At 44.0% G+C, this 14,252-nt stretch overlaps 1 pseudogene; it reads right to left on the reverse strand.

Moving 5' to 3' along the window:
- The window catches only part of LOC100340941 (polypeptide N-acetylgalactosaminyltransferase 11-like), a 141,924-nt pseudogene that overhangs the window by 12,473 nt on the left and 115,199 nt on the right, over positions 1–14,252 (reverse strand).

A 14,252-nucleotide genomic window follows, 5' to 3' on the forward strand; every position in this document is an offset into this window, starting at 1 on the left:
TGTTATTGCTGGAGTATGGTGTGGTGTCAGAGACTAATATTTCCTGTCATCTGTCTTAGCCAATTCTTTTTTTGTTGTTGTTGCTCTTACAAAATATTTGATACTGGTAAATTATAAAGAAGTTTATTCAGCTCACATTTATGGAGGTGGGAAGTCCAGAAGCATGGTGCTGGCATCTCCCGGGTATCTGGTGATGCCTTCTGGCTGTGTCGTCACGTGGCAGAGACCAGTTCATGCGTGCAAGCTCAGCCCCATCTTCCTCTTATTATAAAGCCACAGATGGAAAGAAGTGGTCATCAATGAAGGGTGTACTTTCTCTGAAGGGAGGAGAGAACTTCACTTTGCTTATGGCCGTGTCTAACTATGGAAGGAGACTGTGGATCCTAAAGGCTTCCATAGCCTTGGCAGCTCATGTCAGGAGCCTCGGGTGATCACTGACGTCATACATAAGAGTGTTAATTGTTAAATTAACAACAGGAGTCATTGTGCACTAATTTCCCATGCAGGACCTCTGTCCTCAAAGAGTGGGATTATGAGAGCTAATAGGAAAACTTTTTGCAAAGATTTAATTTGTTTTAATGTATTAAGTGGAGGATATTTTTTATGTCTCATAAGCTATAGTTATATCTAAATGCTTGCAAAAAATGTACCATTCTTGGGTTCTTAAAAGTTTCTCAAAAAATATAAATTAAACCTCAGAAAGATGTGCTTTTATTGAATTAAAAAATGCTTTTGTTCCTTACTGTAAAAATAATCTTTTTGGTGTCCTATAGCACAGTAAGGTAACAATGGTTACCAATAACATGCTGTATCTTTCTAAATAGCTAGACGATAGAAGAAAGGCTTTTGAATGTTCACACTACAAAGAAATCTTGACTATATGAAGCAATGGATGCTAATTATCCTAATTTGATCATTAAAATGTATGCATGTGTTGAAATATTGTAGCCCATAAATATGCACAATCATTATTTGTCAACATATACATATAATCTAATAAGGAACAATAAAGCCCCTGACGCCATCTCGGGGGCCCCCATGATACCATCTTATCCTAAGCACCTTCCAAAAATCCCACCTCCAAAGGTCAATAACATGGATTTTCTTTCTTGCTTTTTATTACCACCATTTCTTTGCTTTTACCAAAAAAAATACTGGCAGAACATGGTAAAGGGGAAACTCAGAGGAGGTGTGAGACTTTCAACTTCTTAAGGGACTTTGTGTGCTCAGAAGACAACCTCAGTGGCGGGCCACGCCCCCTCCTTACCCTGAACATCCAGTGCTGGGATCCTCCTGACCCCAGCACTTCAGGAGCCGTGGTGGGTCTGACGAGTGGGTCTCTGACAGGTCAAGACAAAGGAGATTGTGTAAAACTAGTTCACAGTCTTCGTGGTGAACCCAGGCCCCGTAGTTACAGGCCTTGAGCACTCCTAGGCCCCCCTTCTCACTGAGACAGCCCTGAGCCACCAGCCATTTGTTGGTCTGGGAATGATAGAGCCAGCCACGCCCATGCACTTTGGGCTGCTTTGGCCCTCTGTTGAAGAAGACAGGTTGCTGGCTTTGGGCACTGGGCCTAGGAATCTGCATCTCTGGGTAAATATTATCTAAAGATTTAAACGACTGACAAGCCAACTTCTTCCTCAACTAGCATGTTCACTGATATTTCTATAAACTTTGGTCTTCAAATCTGGTCTTAAATAAAAGTATTGTTCTTTGTGTTCATCCAACCAGACCTGTGCCAGCCTCAAAGAATTCTGTGTCATTGTGTCTCCGCCTTCAGGAGATCTGGATGGTCACCTTTTCTGGACAAGGTTCTACTTTACAGCAAGGGCTGATGGAGAGTTTACCTCCACACACCCAGATCTGAAACGGCGTTTCCAAATTTCCTCCTCCCCAGATATCCATGCACTGTCCTACTGTCCTAGTTCATTGGAATATTATCTGTTTATGGCAAATAATCCTCCAGCCATCGCTTGGAAAGCACCATTGCTCGGTGCTGGGAAAGGGGAACAGGATCCCACTGGAAGTGCAGCCCCCAGTTGAAGCCTCCATAGACCACAGGGGATGAGCTGTGGGCTCGCGTGCCAGCCCCGAGGATGTCGGTCATGGCAGGGGCTGAGCCACAGCACATTCACTTCATGGTAGCTGTCCAGGAACACGAGGACTTCTCCTGTAGTGTGGGCGACTCTGATCATTCATCCTTAGATCAACCCCTCGTATTTTGTGTTTCTTATTGCTTTCATTTTCCCAGAAAGATATTTTTGGACATGTTTATCTAGCTCTTTTTTCAAACCATCAAGGTTGCTGGCATCCTGGACAAGGATGCTCTCATGGAGCAGGTGCGCTGGCGTGTGGGTAGGACACTGTGCAGGGCCCACAAAAAATGCCTCATTGTAAAAACCAGTGAGGACACTAGCAACAGGCAGGTCAGCGGGTACGGCTGCTCTTCTCATGCTGCCTTGCTGGAATCTGACCCATCTCTATGGTAGCCCAGGCGGTTACTGGTAAGCAAATTACAGGCATGGTTCTGACAGCCCAAGTCTCTCAATTCCTGATGGTGCTCATTAAAAATCCTACCCAACGCAGAAGAGAATTTCAAGGGGCCTTTTTCTGGATCTTCAATGTGCTTATTTGTGACGTCATCAATTTTGTCTGCTTTGAACTGTGGATCTAATACTTGGACCTTTTGGATAAGGGTCCATGGGGCCCAGACCCCTTGATGGGCACATTTTTAAGGGGTTGTTTCACTTCACTGAAATTGAAATAATCAAAAGGTAAAGCTGTCCAAGTTGCAGATGTAAAAAGGCACCCATAACAGAAACACCGACCTGTGACACTTCCTGTCGTAAACCTGTCATAATTGAAGAGCTGGCTTCAATTTCCACAACACTGGAAGCCCAGAATGGCAGCCTTCGGGGGCCCGGGCCGTGGCATGGTCCCTCTAGCCACAATCCCGCGTGAGCTGTGGTGAGCGGAGCTGCCCAGGGGAAAAGGCTGCCACACAGCGGGCATCACACAAGCACTGGGCGCAAACCCCAGGGCCTGCCCTCTGTGGAGTTTCACATCAAGTTCAAGTGCATGAATTCCTGAGTCTTGCACTCTAACCATAGTGGTGTCCTTTTGTTTGTCTTCCATGTGGTCTTTTATTTTCTGGAAACCACTTATATAAGATCTGATGCTCGTTTTTAGAAGATTTATTTACTTATTTGAAAGGTAGAGTTAGAAGTTGGGGGGAGAGGAAGAGGGAAAAGAAGAGAGGAAGGAGGGAGGGAGAGAGAGAGGGAGAGGGAGAGGGGGAGAGAAGGGAGAGAGATCTTCTATCCACTGGTCCATTCCCAAAGGAGATTGAGCCAGGCTGAACCCAGGAGCCTGGAGCTCCATCCAGGTCTTCCACATGGGTGGCAGGGGCCATCGTATTTTGGGCCATTGTTTACTGACCTTCCAGGTAGAGACCTGGATTGAGGGTGGAGCAGCTGGGACTTGAACCTGTACTCGTATGTGATGCCAGTATCACAGGTGGTAGATTAACCTGACATACCACAAGGTCAGCCCCTGATGCTAATTCTTGTAGCTGAAAATTTCGGTTATTAGACAGGAGACTTGTTGATGTGGTGATAAAGTGGGGTGTTTTTTATATGATGATATTTCATCTAAAAGAGGTCTTTCCGTGAACTGGAGTTGGATATTTCGCTATGTCCACATCGGAGGCTGCGAGGGACTTGCTGGGGGCATCTTCCTTCTCCTGTGTGGAGCGACAGCAGGAACTGGGGTGGGGCCTCTCTCCCTCTCCAGGATGATGAGACTCTGGTTGAAGAGTTCCCCTAGAGAGCGAGTCTGACTGAGCAGAAGGGAGCTCTGGGTGACTTTGCACACGCCTTGCTGGAGGCAGAGAGAGATTTTTCTCTAATCTTCAGAGTCTGAATGAGCTCAGTGAATCCGGGAGCCATCCTCACAGGACCTTCTTGGAGAGTTAAACTCTCGAGGGAGCCCGCTCTGAGGCTTCAACAGCCTGCGAAGGGCAGATTAAAGTGTTCCTGTTGGCCCCAGCGAGGTCTTGGGCAGGTGGACTTGAGTTTCCAGGAAGCTGTGATGCTCTAGATCTGCCTGTCGTCCCAGTTTCCAGAGTAGCACTTTACCTGTGACCTCAATTCCCTCTTGGTTCTCAGAGGGGACATTTGAATTTCAGGTTAAAATATTTTTTTCAGCTTTTTTCTCATGAGGATAGGAGTGATGATTTTGAAGCACTCGATATGTCCGAGTCATGCTTGTTTTTTATGCATTCAGGATTCTTGTACAATTTAGCTGGAAATTTTCATTGCTAAAATTCAACATATAAAGACTATTTGAGAAAAATAGGATCTGTCTTGGGTTGACTTTAGTTTTTGATCTAATGGTTGGAATGTTTTTAAAACATGCTTTATTTATTTATTTGAAAGATAATGGCAGGGAGAGAGAGAAAGAGAGAGAGAGAGAGAGAGGGAGAGAGAGAGAGAGAGAGAGAGAGAGAGAGAGAGAAAGGGGCAGATAGATATTCCATCTGCTGGTTCACTCCCCAAATGCCTGCAGCTGCCAAGGCTGGGCCAGCCAGGAGCCTAGAACTGGTCTCCCATGTGGGTGGTAGGGACCCAAGTCCTTGGGCCATCCTCTGCTGCTTTCCCAGGTGCATTAGCAAGAAGCTGAAAACTGAGCACAGCCGGGACTCAAACCAGCACTCCAGTGTGGGATGCTGGCATCACACAGGCAGATCAGCCTACTATGCAATGCTGGCTTCTTAGAATCTATTTTGATGAAGGTAGTCATCGTAGTGTGTGGTCTTGCCCAATTCAAGTATGCAGTGAATAATCTCTATTAGGAAGGTCATTCCCCAGAGGTAAATCTTTGACTTTTAAATAGGCTTTAAATATTAAATGGATCCCTGTATGTGTAGTGGAAATAACTTAGCAGAATCTAAAGTAATTATCATGTTTTCAAGAAAGAGACTCTGTACTCCTGTAATGTATTCAGCAACAAAATTCATATAGCAACAGTTGTCAGATAATATGAGCAGGGAATTTATAGGCGTGTTTTTAGTTTATATCTAGCAAGGCAGCAATTTTGGCCCAGTATTTTACATTTGACTGATTAAGCTTAGGAAGCAACAGAGATAACATCCTATAGAATTTCTTTGTAGTGGAGAGAAACAAACATTAATAAAACCCAATAGAAACTAGACAAAGAGCTGAGAGTTTTTACTACAGGAAATTTGTCATATGAGAGTTAAACCAGTGAGCACTTTGCTACAGTTTAAAAATACAATGATACTATTTTTCTTGTCTATTATATAATTGCGGCAAATCCTTTTCTCCCCCGGGGGAGGCAATGGTGAGGTTTTGTGTCTTAGACTTCCTGTGTCTCCCAGAGACTGTGACGCACATGCTGCCCTGAGATGTCTTTCAGATGTTTTTCTATTCAGGGCACAATTAGTTCTGTCTCTTGAAATCGGAATTATCTTTTAATGAACTCCATTTAAATTCCCTTCCCCTATTTTTATGTTCATCTCATTGAATAACATAATCTCAGAAAAGATTAACTTGTAGTATTTCACAGTTGTGCCTCCAAAGCTATCTTAATGCAATCTCTCCAAGTTTCCTGCTATTCACTGGGTTGTGCTATTCTTTTCAGGTCCTCGTATGCAAATGAATAAAAAGGCTCTGCTTACTCCCTTTTCAAGATCATTAATAAAATCCTAAGCGGAATGTGGCTCCCTGAGCCCCGTGCTGGGTGCCTTCCTCGTTCTGGGGCTGGCCATGATTGTTTGTCCCTCCTGTCCTGTTGTTTGCGTTCTTCTTGATGGTCTGCAAACCTTGCTGGAGTCATCCAATCAAAGTCAGTTTGAGTGAATTTTTAAATTGAGGTTTGGGGAGGCACTGTGTCAAATGCTTTGCTGGAACATCCATGACATCCACTTTGGAAACCATAGTCATTAATTTTTAAAAAGCTCACCAATCACATCTGTCTGGAATGACTAATGTGCATCCTGATTTTCTGACTATTGGTGGATGATGCTGAAGGATATCATCACAGTGTCGTCCTTGTTACAAATGACTCCATCACTCTCCCTCTCACTGTCCACTCTGCCTGTCAAAAAAAAAAAAAAAAAAAAAGGGCCGGCGCCATGGCTCAATGGCTCAGTAGGCTAATCCTCTGCCTTGCAGCGCTGGCACACCGGGTTCTAGTCCCGGTCGAGGCGCCGGATTCTGTCCTGGTTGCCCCTCTTCCAGGCCAGCTCTCTGCTGTGGCCAGGGAGTGCAGTGGAGGATGGCCCAAGTGCTTGGGCCCTGCACCCCATGGGAGACCAGGAGAAGCACCTGGCTCCTGGCGTCGGATCAGTGTGGTGCGCCGGCCGCAGTGCACCGGCCGCGATGGCCATTGGAGGGTGAACCAACGGCAAAAGGAAGACCTTTCTCTCTGTCTCTCCCTCTCACTGTCCACTCTGCCTGTCAAAAAAAAAAAAAAAAAAAAAAAAAAAAAGACCTCATCAGGGAGCAAAGATAGCTCATGTGAAAACTTTCAGGTGTTTAGTTGTAGCAGAGTTATGTAAATGAATACTTTTTTTTTTTTTTACTGTCAAGTGAGTTTTGAAAACTCTGTTTTATTTCTTCAGTTATATGTTTTTCTTAAGTATGCCTTTGTCTTCATTACTAGATATTAAAATGAAATACAGCTTAAAAGACTGATATATATATATAAATATTTCACACAAAACTTGATGTGCAATAGCTTTTATTTATAGGTCTAGATGCTTTAAACTTTCCATTTTTAATTTGTTATAAAATATCTCTAATGCATTTTTACTACAACTACTTTACTAACAATTGTATTTTACTACAACTGCTTAATGAACATGCTATTCTCAGATTGCTCCACCAAAGGATTACTTTTGTCACAAACCACATTATATTTTATGAAGAACAATTTATAAAAGTTTATTCTCAGTTTACTTTTAATTTTTGAAATATTTATTTTAACAACAGACTTACAGAGAGAAAGGAAGATCTTGCATCCACTGGTTCACTCTCCAAATGGCCCACACGAAGCCAGAAGCCTGGAACTCCATCTGAGTCTCCCATGCAGGTGGCAGAGGCCCAAGTACTTGGTCCATCCTTTCAAATCTCCCATGTGGGTGCAGGGGCCCAAGCACTTGGCTGTCTGCTGCTTTCGCAGGCCATTGGCAGGGAGCTGGATAAGAAGTGGAGTGGCTGGGTCTTGTGGGATGCCATGTGCTCATGTGGGATGCCAGTTTTGCAGGCCACAGCACTGTACCCCACTGGTTCACTTCTGAAATGCCTGCTCTAACCAGATCTGGGCCAGGCTGAAGTCAAGATTCAGGAACACCGTCCAGGTCTTCTACATGGGTGGAAGGATCCTAAGTACTTGAGCCGTTATCTACTGCCTCCCAGGGTGCATATTAGCAGGAAGCTGGGTCAGAAGCAGAGAAGCTGAAACTTGATCCATGCCTAGGGATCAGGAATATACACATTCCGTGTGGAAAAGCCTACCCACAGATTATATCTGTTTTACAAATTAACTGTTAAAGCTGATAAAATCTCCACCACTAAATCTATCAGAAATATAATCTAAAATTTTATCAATTTGTTAATAAACAATTTAGTTTTCCATTTGATAAACTACAACTTGCAGGCCAAGGGTGTCCGTGATGGTTCATGCACGTTGGTATGTGGCTGCCTTCTCCCCAAGGTGGACAGTAGAGCTGAGTAGGTATACCAGATGCCCCAGGGCCCTGAAAACCTGAAACAATTACTGTGTGACCTCTCCCAGAAGAAAATTTTAAGTTCTTGACAATTTAATATGAAAACTGTTATTAGTATTACAAATTGCCAAAAGTAAGAGAAAATCAGGGACCACAGAATATCTGGAACACACAGAGAACTGCGTGTGAGCTGCTGCAGACCGCCCTGCAGTGGGGTCATATCCAAGGTTCCTCCTGTGTTCTGAGCTCCAAAATCATGCTAGAGAACGGCTGCATGTTTACTAACATCATCTGATTCTGGCATGACTGCGAGAGGGTAATTCATATGAATCAGTGTGACTAGAAAGTCATTATTATCAGACAAGGACACATATGAGGAAACCTGTAAGAGGCTAAAGCCTAGTTGTTGGTTGACAGCCAAATAAATAGGCAGGGCAGACCGGGAAACATCCATCTGGTCACTCCACACACACACACACACACACACACACATTAGATTTGAGTCAGTCTTTTTTCTGTAATAAGTTAAAGCATCCGCTCTTACGGAGCATACTTAGTTTGATGGCAGGGAGACTGTACAAAGCTAATAGAGAAATATGTCACAGATGTGGAGGTGCTAAGTGTTAGGAAGAAGCATAAATGGCAGTGGATTGAGAGATGGCGGTGAACATGTAGTAGGTAAGTTGGTCAGAAAGGGCAGAGACATTGAAGGAAGAAGGAAAGCAGGTCTTTGGGAAGATATTATGGTTAGTGGGAACAGCAGATGCAAATGTCCTAGGGCAGTAATGGGTTTGCCAGCTCTGAGGCACAGTAGTAAGTAAACGAGATTCAAGGATTGACCAAGGGAGACCCTGATAGGGATGGCGTCCTTGTAGACCAGTGTGGAGTGCCAGAGATTTCTCTAAGAAGGAAAACCATTAAAAGGCTTTAAATTGAGGGGTGACCTGATATGACTTGGGCTTTAAGAAGGGGACTGTGGATGCTTGCGTGCAGAGTGACATTGGGGGTGGGGGCTGGTTGTAGAAAGAGGTGATTGTAATAGTCCAGGACCACCCCTCCCCCACCTGAGTGCCTTGGCAGAAGGTCACAAAGAGGTGGAGGCTGAGGGTGAGGACTCTGAATGAGGTTATGCATGGATTTCAAGTTGCTTTTGCTCAAATAACTTTTTAATTCAATTTTTCACAAGCCTTTTGAGTCCCCTTTGTGTTTTTCAAGTTGAAAATCTTCTATATTTTCTGGATAGCTTGTAAATGGGATATAACAGAAGAATCAATGGCCCCCTGGGGTTTTTGGTCAGAGCACAGGGAAGAAGAATTGTCATGCATTGAGATAGAAAAGACTTTGCCAGGAGCAGGTACAGCAACAAAATCAAAGGTCTTCTACTTTGAAAATTCTGGTGTATAATTACAGATTCAAAGCAAAGACAGGGTAGGCATTTGGCCTAGTTGTTAAGAAGGCCACCTGCCATACTGGAGTGCCTGGGCTTGATACCAGCTTCTAGCTCTCGACTCCAGGTTCCTATTAATGCAGATCCTGGAGGCAGGGGGTGATTGAACCAGTCAGGTCTCCACCACCCTGGACTGAGTTCCTGACTCCCAGTTCTGGCATTGGCCCATTTGGTTGTTGTGGTCATTTTTGGAGTGAACCAGTTCATGGGAGGTTCCCCCCACCCCCAACTTTTCTATCAGTAAAAAAAAAAAAAACACATTTCCTTTGTGATTGGGACAGCTCAGCAGATGCAGATTTTACTGGAAACTCGACATGCTATCAGTCATTTACAAGGTATAAATCACGCACTCAGGATATTGTGACTCATCATGAAGATTAATAGGTATTTTTCTAATGTGTGAAGATCATACTATCTTTAGAAAGTGAAAATATGTGAACATTTACAATAATCTGTCACAGTGTAGCTTTTAGAGGACTACATTATTTACAAAACCTTGATCTTAAAGAGATTTCTTTTTTGGAGGTGCTAGAGGATTTTAGGTAAAACCTGTCATTATTCAGCACAACAGAGAAGATTGTATTTTTGGTGAATCCATTACTTTCTTTTTTTTCTAACTTTTATTTAATAAATATAAATTTCCAAAGTACAACTTTTGGATTATAGCGGCTTTTCCCCCCATAACCTCCCTCCCGCCCAAAACCATCCCATCTCCCACTCCCTCTCCCATCCCATTCTTCATCAAGGTTCATTTTCAATTTTCTTTATATACAGAAGATCAAGTTGGTATAAACTAAGTAAATATTTCAACAGACTGCACTCACACAGACACACAAAGTATAGAGTGCTGTTTGAGTAGTAGTTTTACTGTTAATTTGCATAGTACAACACATTAAGGACAGAGATCCTACATGGGGAGCAGGTCCATTAGTTTCGAGCATTCATGATTGGGAGCATGGTAGATCCAAGTCCATGCTAGTCTCTTTCCTTCTGGTCTCCACAGGAAACCAGGGAATCATGGGGGAGGCAGGGCTGGTAAACTGGTGATGATGGGCCTTTTCCATCTGCTTGTCAGGCTGGGAGTCACCTCTTCTTGTCCTTCTTACTTAAGAAGATCCAAGTCCAGTGTGCACACAAAGATGCTGTTATATATCCCCATCCCAAGATAGCATTTCTGTAGTCTGAATAAAGACTGCTGCCGTTGCATTATTAAAATCGCTGTTGTTAACTCTTCAGATCCCTGGGTTCATCTCAATATAATTGAAGTGATTAGACTGAATTCCATGACATTAAAAAGCACCGCTCAACCTTATTTTAATGAGAGAGGAGTATATTTTCAGTGTGGGGAATACAGAATCGCTCTCAGGGAGGAGGTAACATGTTCTGTACGTCGTGTCTTTGAAACTCTGAGCATCAAGGCCATTGGCTGCCTGCACAGCAGCCGTCAGCAGGGACTGGGAGTCCAGGCAGCGAGGTGGACGCTAGCGCTGCTGCTGACTCGTTGGGTCGTCTGTGCCAGTTTCTTCCACACTCTGAACCTCCATTTCCTCATCCTTGTCTTGGACAACAATTGGGTTCTAATAAGCAGATTATCTGACCCATATATACCCTTATTTTGTAACCTGCCCTGTTAGTCTGTTTGGGCTGTTACAAACAATACCATAAACTAGGTGGCTTTTCAACCACAGAAATCATCTCTCGGGGTTCTCTGAGGGTCTGGAAAGCCCCAGGTGCCCGCAGGTTGGCTGTCTGCTGAGGTCCTGTTTGTGGCCTCACAGATGGCGTTTTTTCTGTCCTCACGTGACGGAAGGGGCAGATGAGCTCCTGGGGTCTTCCGTGTACTGACCCACTCACCTCCCTAATGCCACCACCTTGCATGCTAGGCTTTCAACATGAATTTGGGGGAACATGAAATATCAGAATACAGTACGTACTCTTATCTCACAACGATTCCATACAAGGGAAAGCTGTGTGGGTGGGCAGCCGGCATCTCTGGATCTCGCTGTAGGAGGCTGATCCTGAAGGATTTCCAGGACCAAAGGTTTTAATGGCAGAGCCACTGCCCCCTGGTGGTGGCTTGAGAGCTCACCACTGCTTAGGGTGAGGTGTGGGTACTGACTCCTGAGAAGACCTCCTTGTTCCTTGTTTCTTTCCACAGATCACAATGAATCCCCTGTTTCTGTCTTCCGGCTCTTCACGTGTGCTTTGTGGCAATGCAGTTGTGCCCTTTCTTTTGGATGAGGTACTGAATAGAAGTTTGGGGGGATTTAACAGTTGCCTATTCCAGTAAGAATAAAGCTCTGTTTTGTATCTAAATTTGGAATTGAGACTACAAAGTCACTGCAAAACTGAGACGGAACTCTGTTATAGATGCAGCCAGCATGGACAAAAGGAGGCATCTCACAATCTGTCTGCCTACAAATACCTTCTCCTTGTCTCCTACTTGGGTGACCAGAAATTATCTCGAATGTTCTGGTGCAGTTACAGAGAGGGACATTGCTTTGAGAAAGATCGTTTAAACGTACTTATGTTTCCTGGGGGATGAAGGGCAGGGTTGTTTTGAAAGTCAACTTCTGTTCTAGATTTGACCTCTCTGCATATTTACATGGGTGGCCTTGGGAAATAAACCAGCGCTTACCTCGTGTAGGAGAAGGATGAGCACCCCACGAGTATTCGTGGAATGAGAACAGGATGGGTTGGTAGAAGAGCACTGTGATGCTAGGAGCAAGGTCAGAATGTGACAGTGATTCTCTGTAGAGTGTGCTGAGATGCGAGGAGTTGAGAATGTATGCGTGTGTGCACAGTGAGAAACTTGCCTGTGCATGGCTTCCACACCTTGTTCCTGACAGAGCTCATTGAGTCGCAATTCCCCCAACACTGTCATATGTTCATTCTCCTTGAGAAAACTGTGGGTGCTCCCCATTTTGTAATCAAAATTGTCTTTCATGCAGAACGTATAAACGAAATGACACCAAGTCAAACATTGCTGATTTTAAGAGAAATTTAGAAATGGATAAACATATTAACATACTCAGTACTATAAAGGGGGCTGATGTTCATTGAACTAATTTGTATTTATATGTGAATCACAAAAGAATTTAGAAGAAGGAGAGAGGCCAAGCTGAATGTCACTGTTCACATGGGCGAAGAGCTGTGTGACAGGAGGGTTCTTCACACAGGGGTTAGTGCGGTGTTAACTAGGGTGGTGCAAAGTGAAGGGGTTGTGCGTGTACTGCAGTGTGAGAACAGCTCAGGGTTGGAACACTGGGTTCTGGAGATAGATCTAGATTCATATCCTGCCTTTAAACTTACTGGCTACGGGATTTTTAAAAATTTTTTTATTGAATTATTTATGTATTTATTTTTTAAAGATTTATGTATTTACTTGAAAGTCAGAGCTACACAGAGAGAGGAGAGGCAGAGAGAGAGAAAGGTGTCTTCTATCTGATGGTTCATTCCCCAGATGGCCGCAATGGCTGGAGCTGCGCCAATCCAAAGCCAGGAGCCAGGAGCTTCTTCCAGGTCTCCCACGAGGGTGCAGGGGCCCAAGGACTTGGGCCATCTTCTACTGCTGTCCCAGGCCACAGCAGAGAGCTTGTTCGGAAGAGGAACAGCCAAGTCTCGAAAGGGTGCCCCTGTGGGATGCCGGCGCTTCAGGCCAGGGCATTAACAATCGTGCCATAGCGCCAGCCCTGGTATTTTGAAGAAATTAGTTGATATTCCTGGGTTCTGTTCTACTTTTTCATGTAGATATTAAAAGTGTTTATCTTACAGAGTTGATGTAGAGATTAAATGATTAATATGTGCAGAATTCTTACAAACAGTGGAGTTAGCACCCTCCATTTTCATCAGCTCCATACCAAAGGCACAGAAGAGAGAGGAAGAAATAAACAGATCTGCATACAGAGATTTTGCATATAACACAGGTATATTGTAAAATACTAAGGAAGGTATTACACAACAAACAGTATTCAGAAAACTGCATAGATGTATGGCAAAAAATTGTAGAAATCCTGTCGTTACATTAAAAAACAAAATCCTGAAGGATCAATTATTTAAGTATTTAAAAAATTAAGACATACACTTCCTTACAAAGTTAAACATATGCTTATGACTCAACAGTCAAATCCTGTGTATTTACCAAAGATGTGTAGAGATGTGTCCCTATAAGGGCTTATGTAAGTATTCATAGGAGCTTAATGGCAGCCCAGACAGGAAGCATCCGGGTGCCCATCAGCAGGTGGACGGACAAGCCCACTATGATGCCTTCATGCAACGGCAAACACTAAGAGCCAGGAGGCACTGAGTGATGCAGTGTGAATCTCAAAACGATACGGATGCAGCTCAAAAGCACTGTGCTGAGTGAATCAGCCAGACATCGAAGAACACATACCATACGACTCCATTTCTGTGAAATTCTAGAAAAGGCAGAGCCATGATCAAGAGCAGGTCAGCGGTTCCTGGGAGCCAGGGATGACAGAAGGCTGAAAGCAAAAGGCGTGTGGGCACTCTTGAGAGTGATGAAATGCCGTTGCACACCATGCATGTGTCACAGCTGTAGGTTGCACGTTCAATGGTGCACTTAAGAGGAATGAATACAGCCTTAAAATGAACTTATAAGAGATATGTCAGTTTTGTAATTTTTGTTTTATATGAGAGGTAGAGAAGTTGTGGTAGTTTTTACTTTTAAGATTTTTATTTTATTTGATTTGAAAGAGTTACAGAGAAACAGGGAGAGAGATGTGAGAAAGAGAGAGAGATGGAAAGAGAGAGAGAGAGAGAGAGAGAGGGGTCTTCTACCCACTGGTTCAGTCTCCAAGAGACCATGATGGCCAGGGCTACAATGTCCAGGGCTGAGCCAGGCCAAAACCAGGAGCCAGGAGCTTCATCTGGGTCTCCCACGTGGGTGATCACAGGTGGTGGCTTTATGAACTAGGCCATAATGCCAGCCCCAAGTTGTAGCAGTTTTGAATCATGACTCTGATACTCTTTAAACCTCTGTACAGAGGGGAGCCCTCAGTTCTTTTCCTTGATTCTGGTCCTAAGTGAAAGTCA

The sequence above is a fragment of the Oryctolagus cuniculus genome, chromosome 13 (genome assembly GCF_964237555.1).
Source record: "Oryctolagus cuniculus chromosome 13, mOryCun1.1, whole genome shotgun sequence".
Lineage (NCBI taxonomy): Eukaryota > Metazoa > Chordata > Mammalia > Lagomorpha > Leporidae > Oryctolagus > Oryctolagus cuniculus.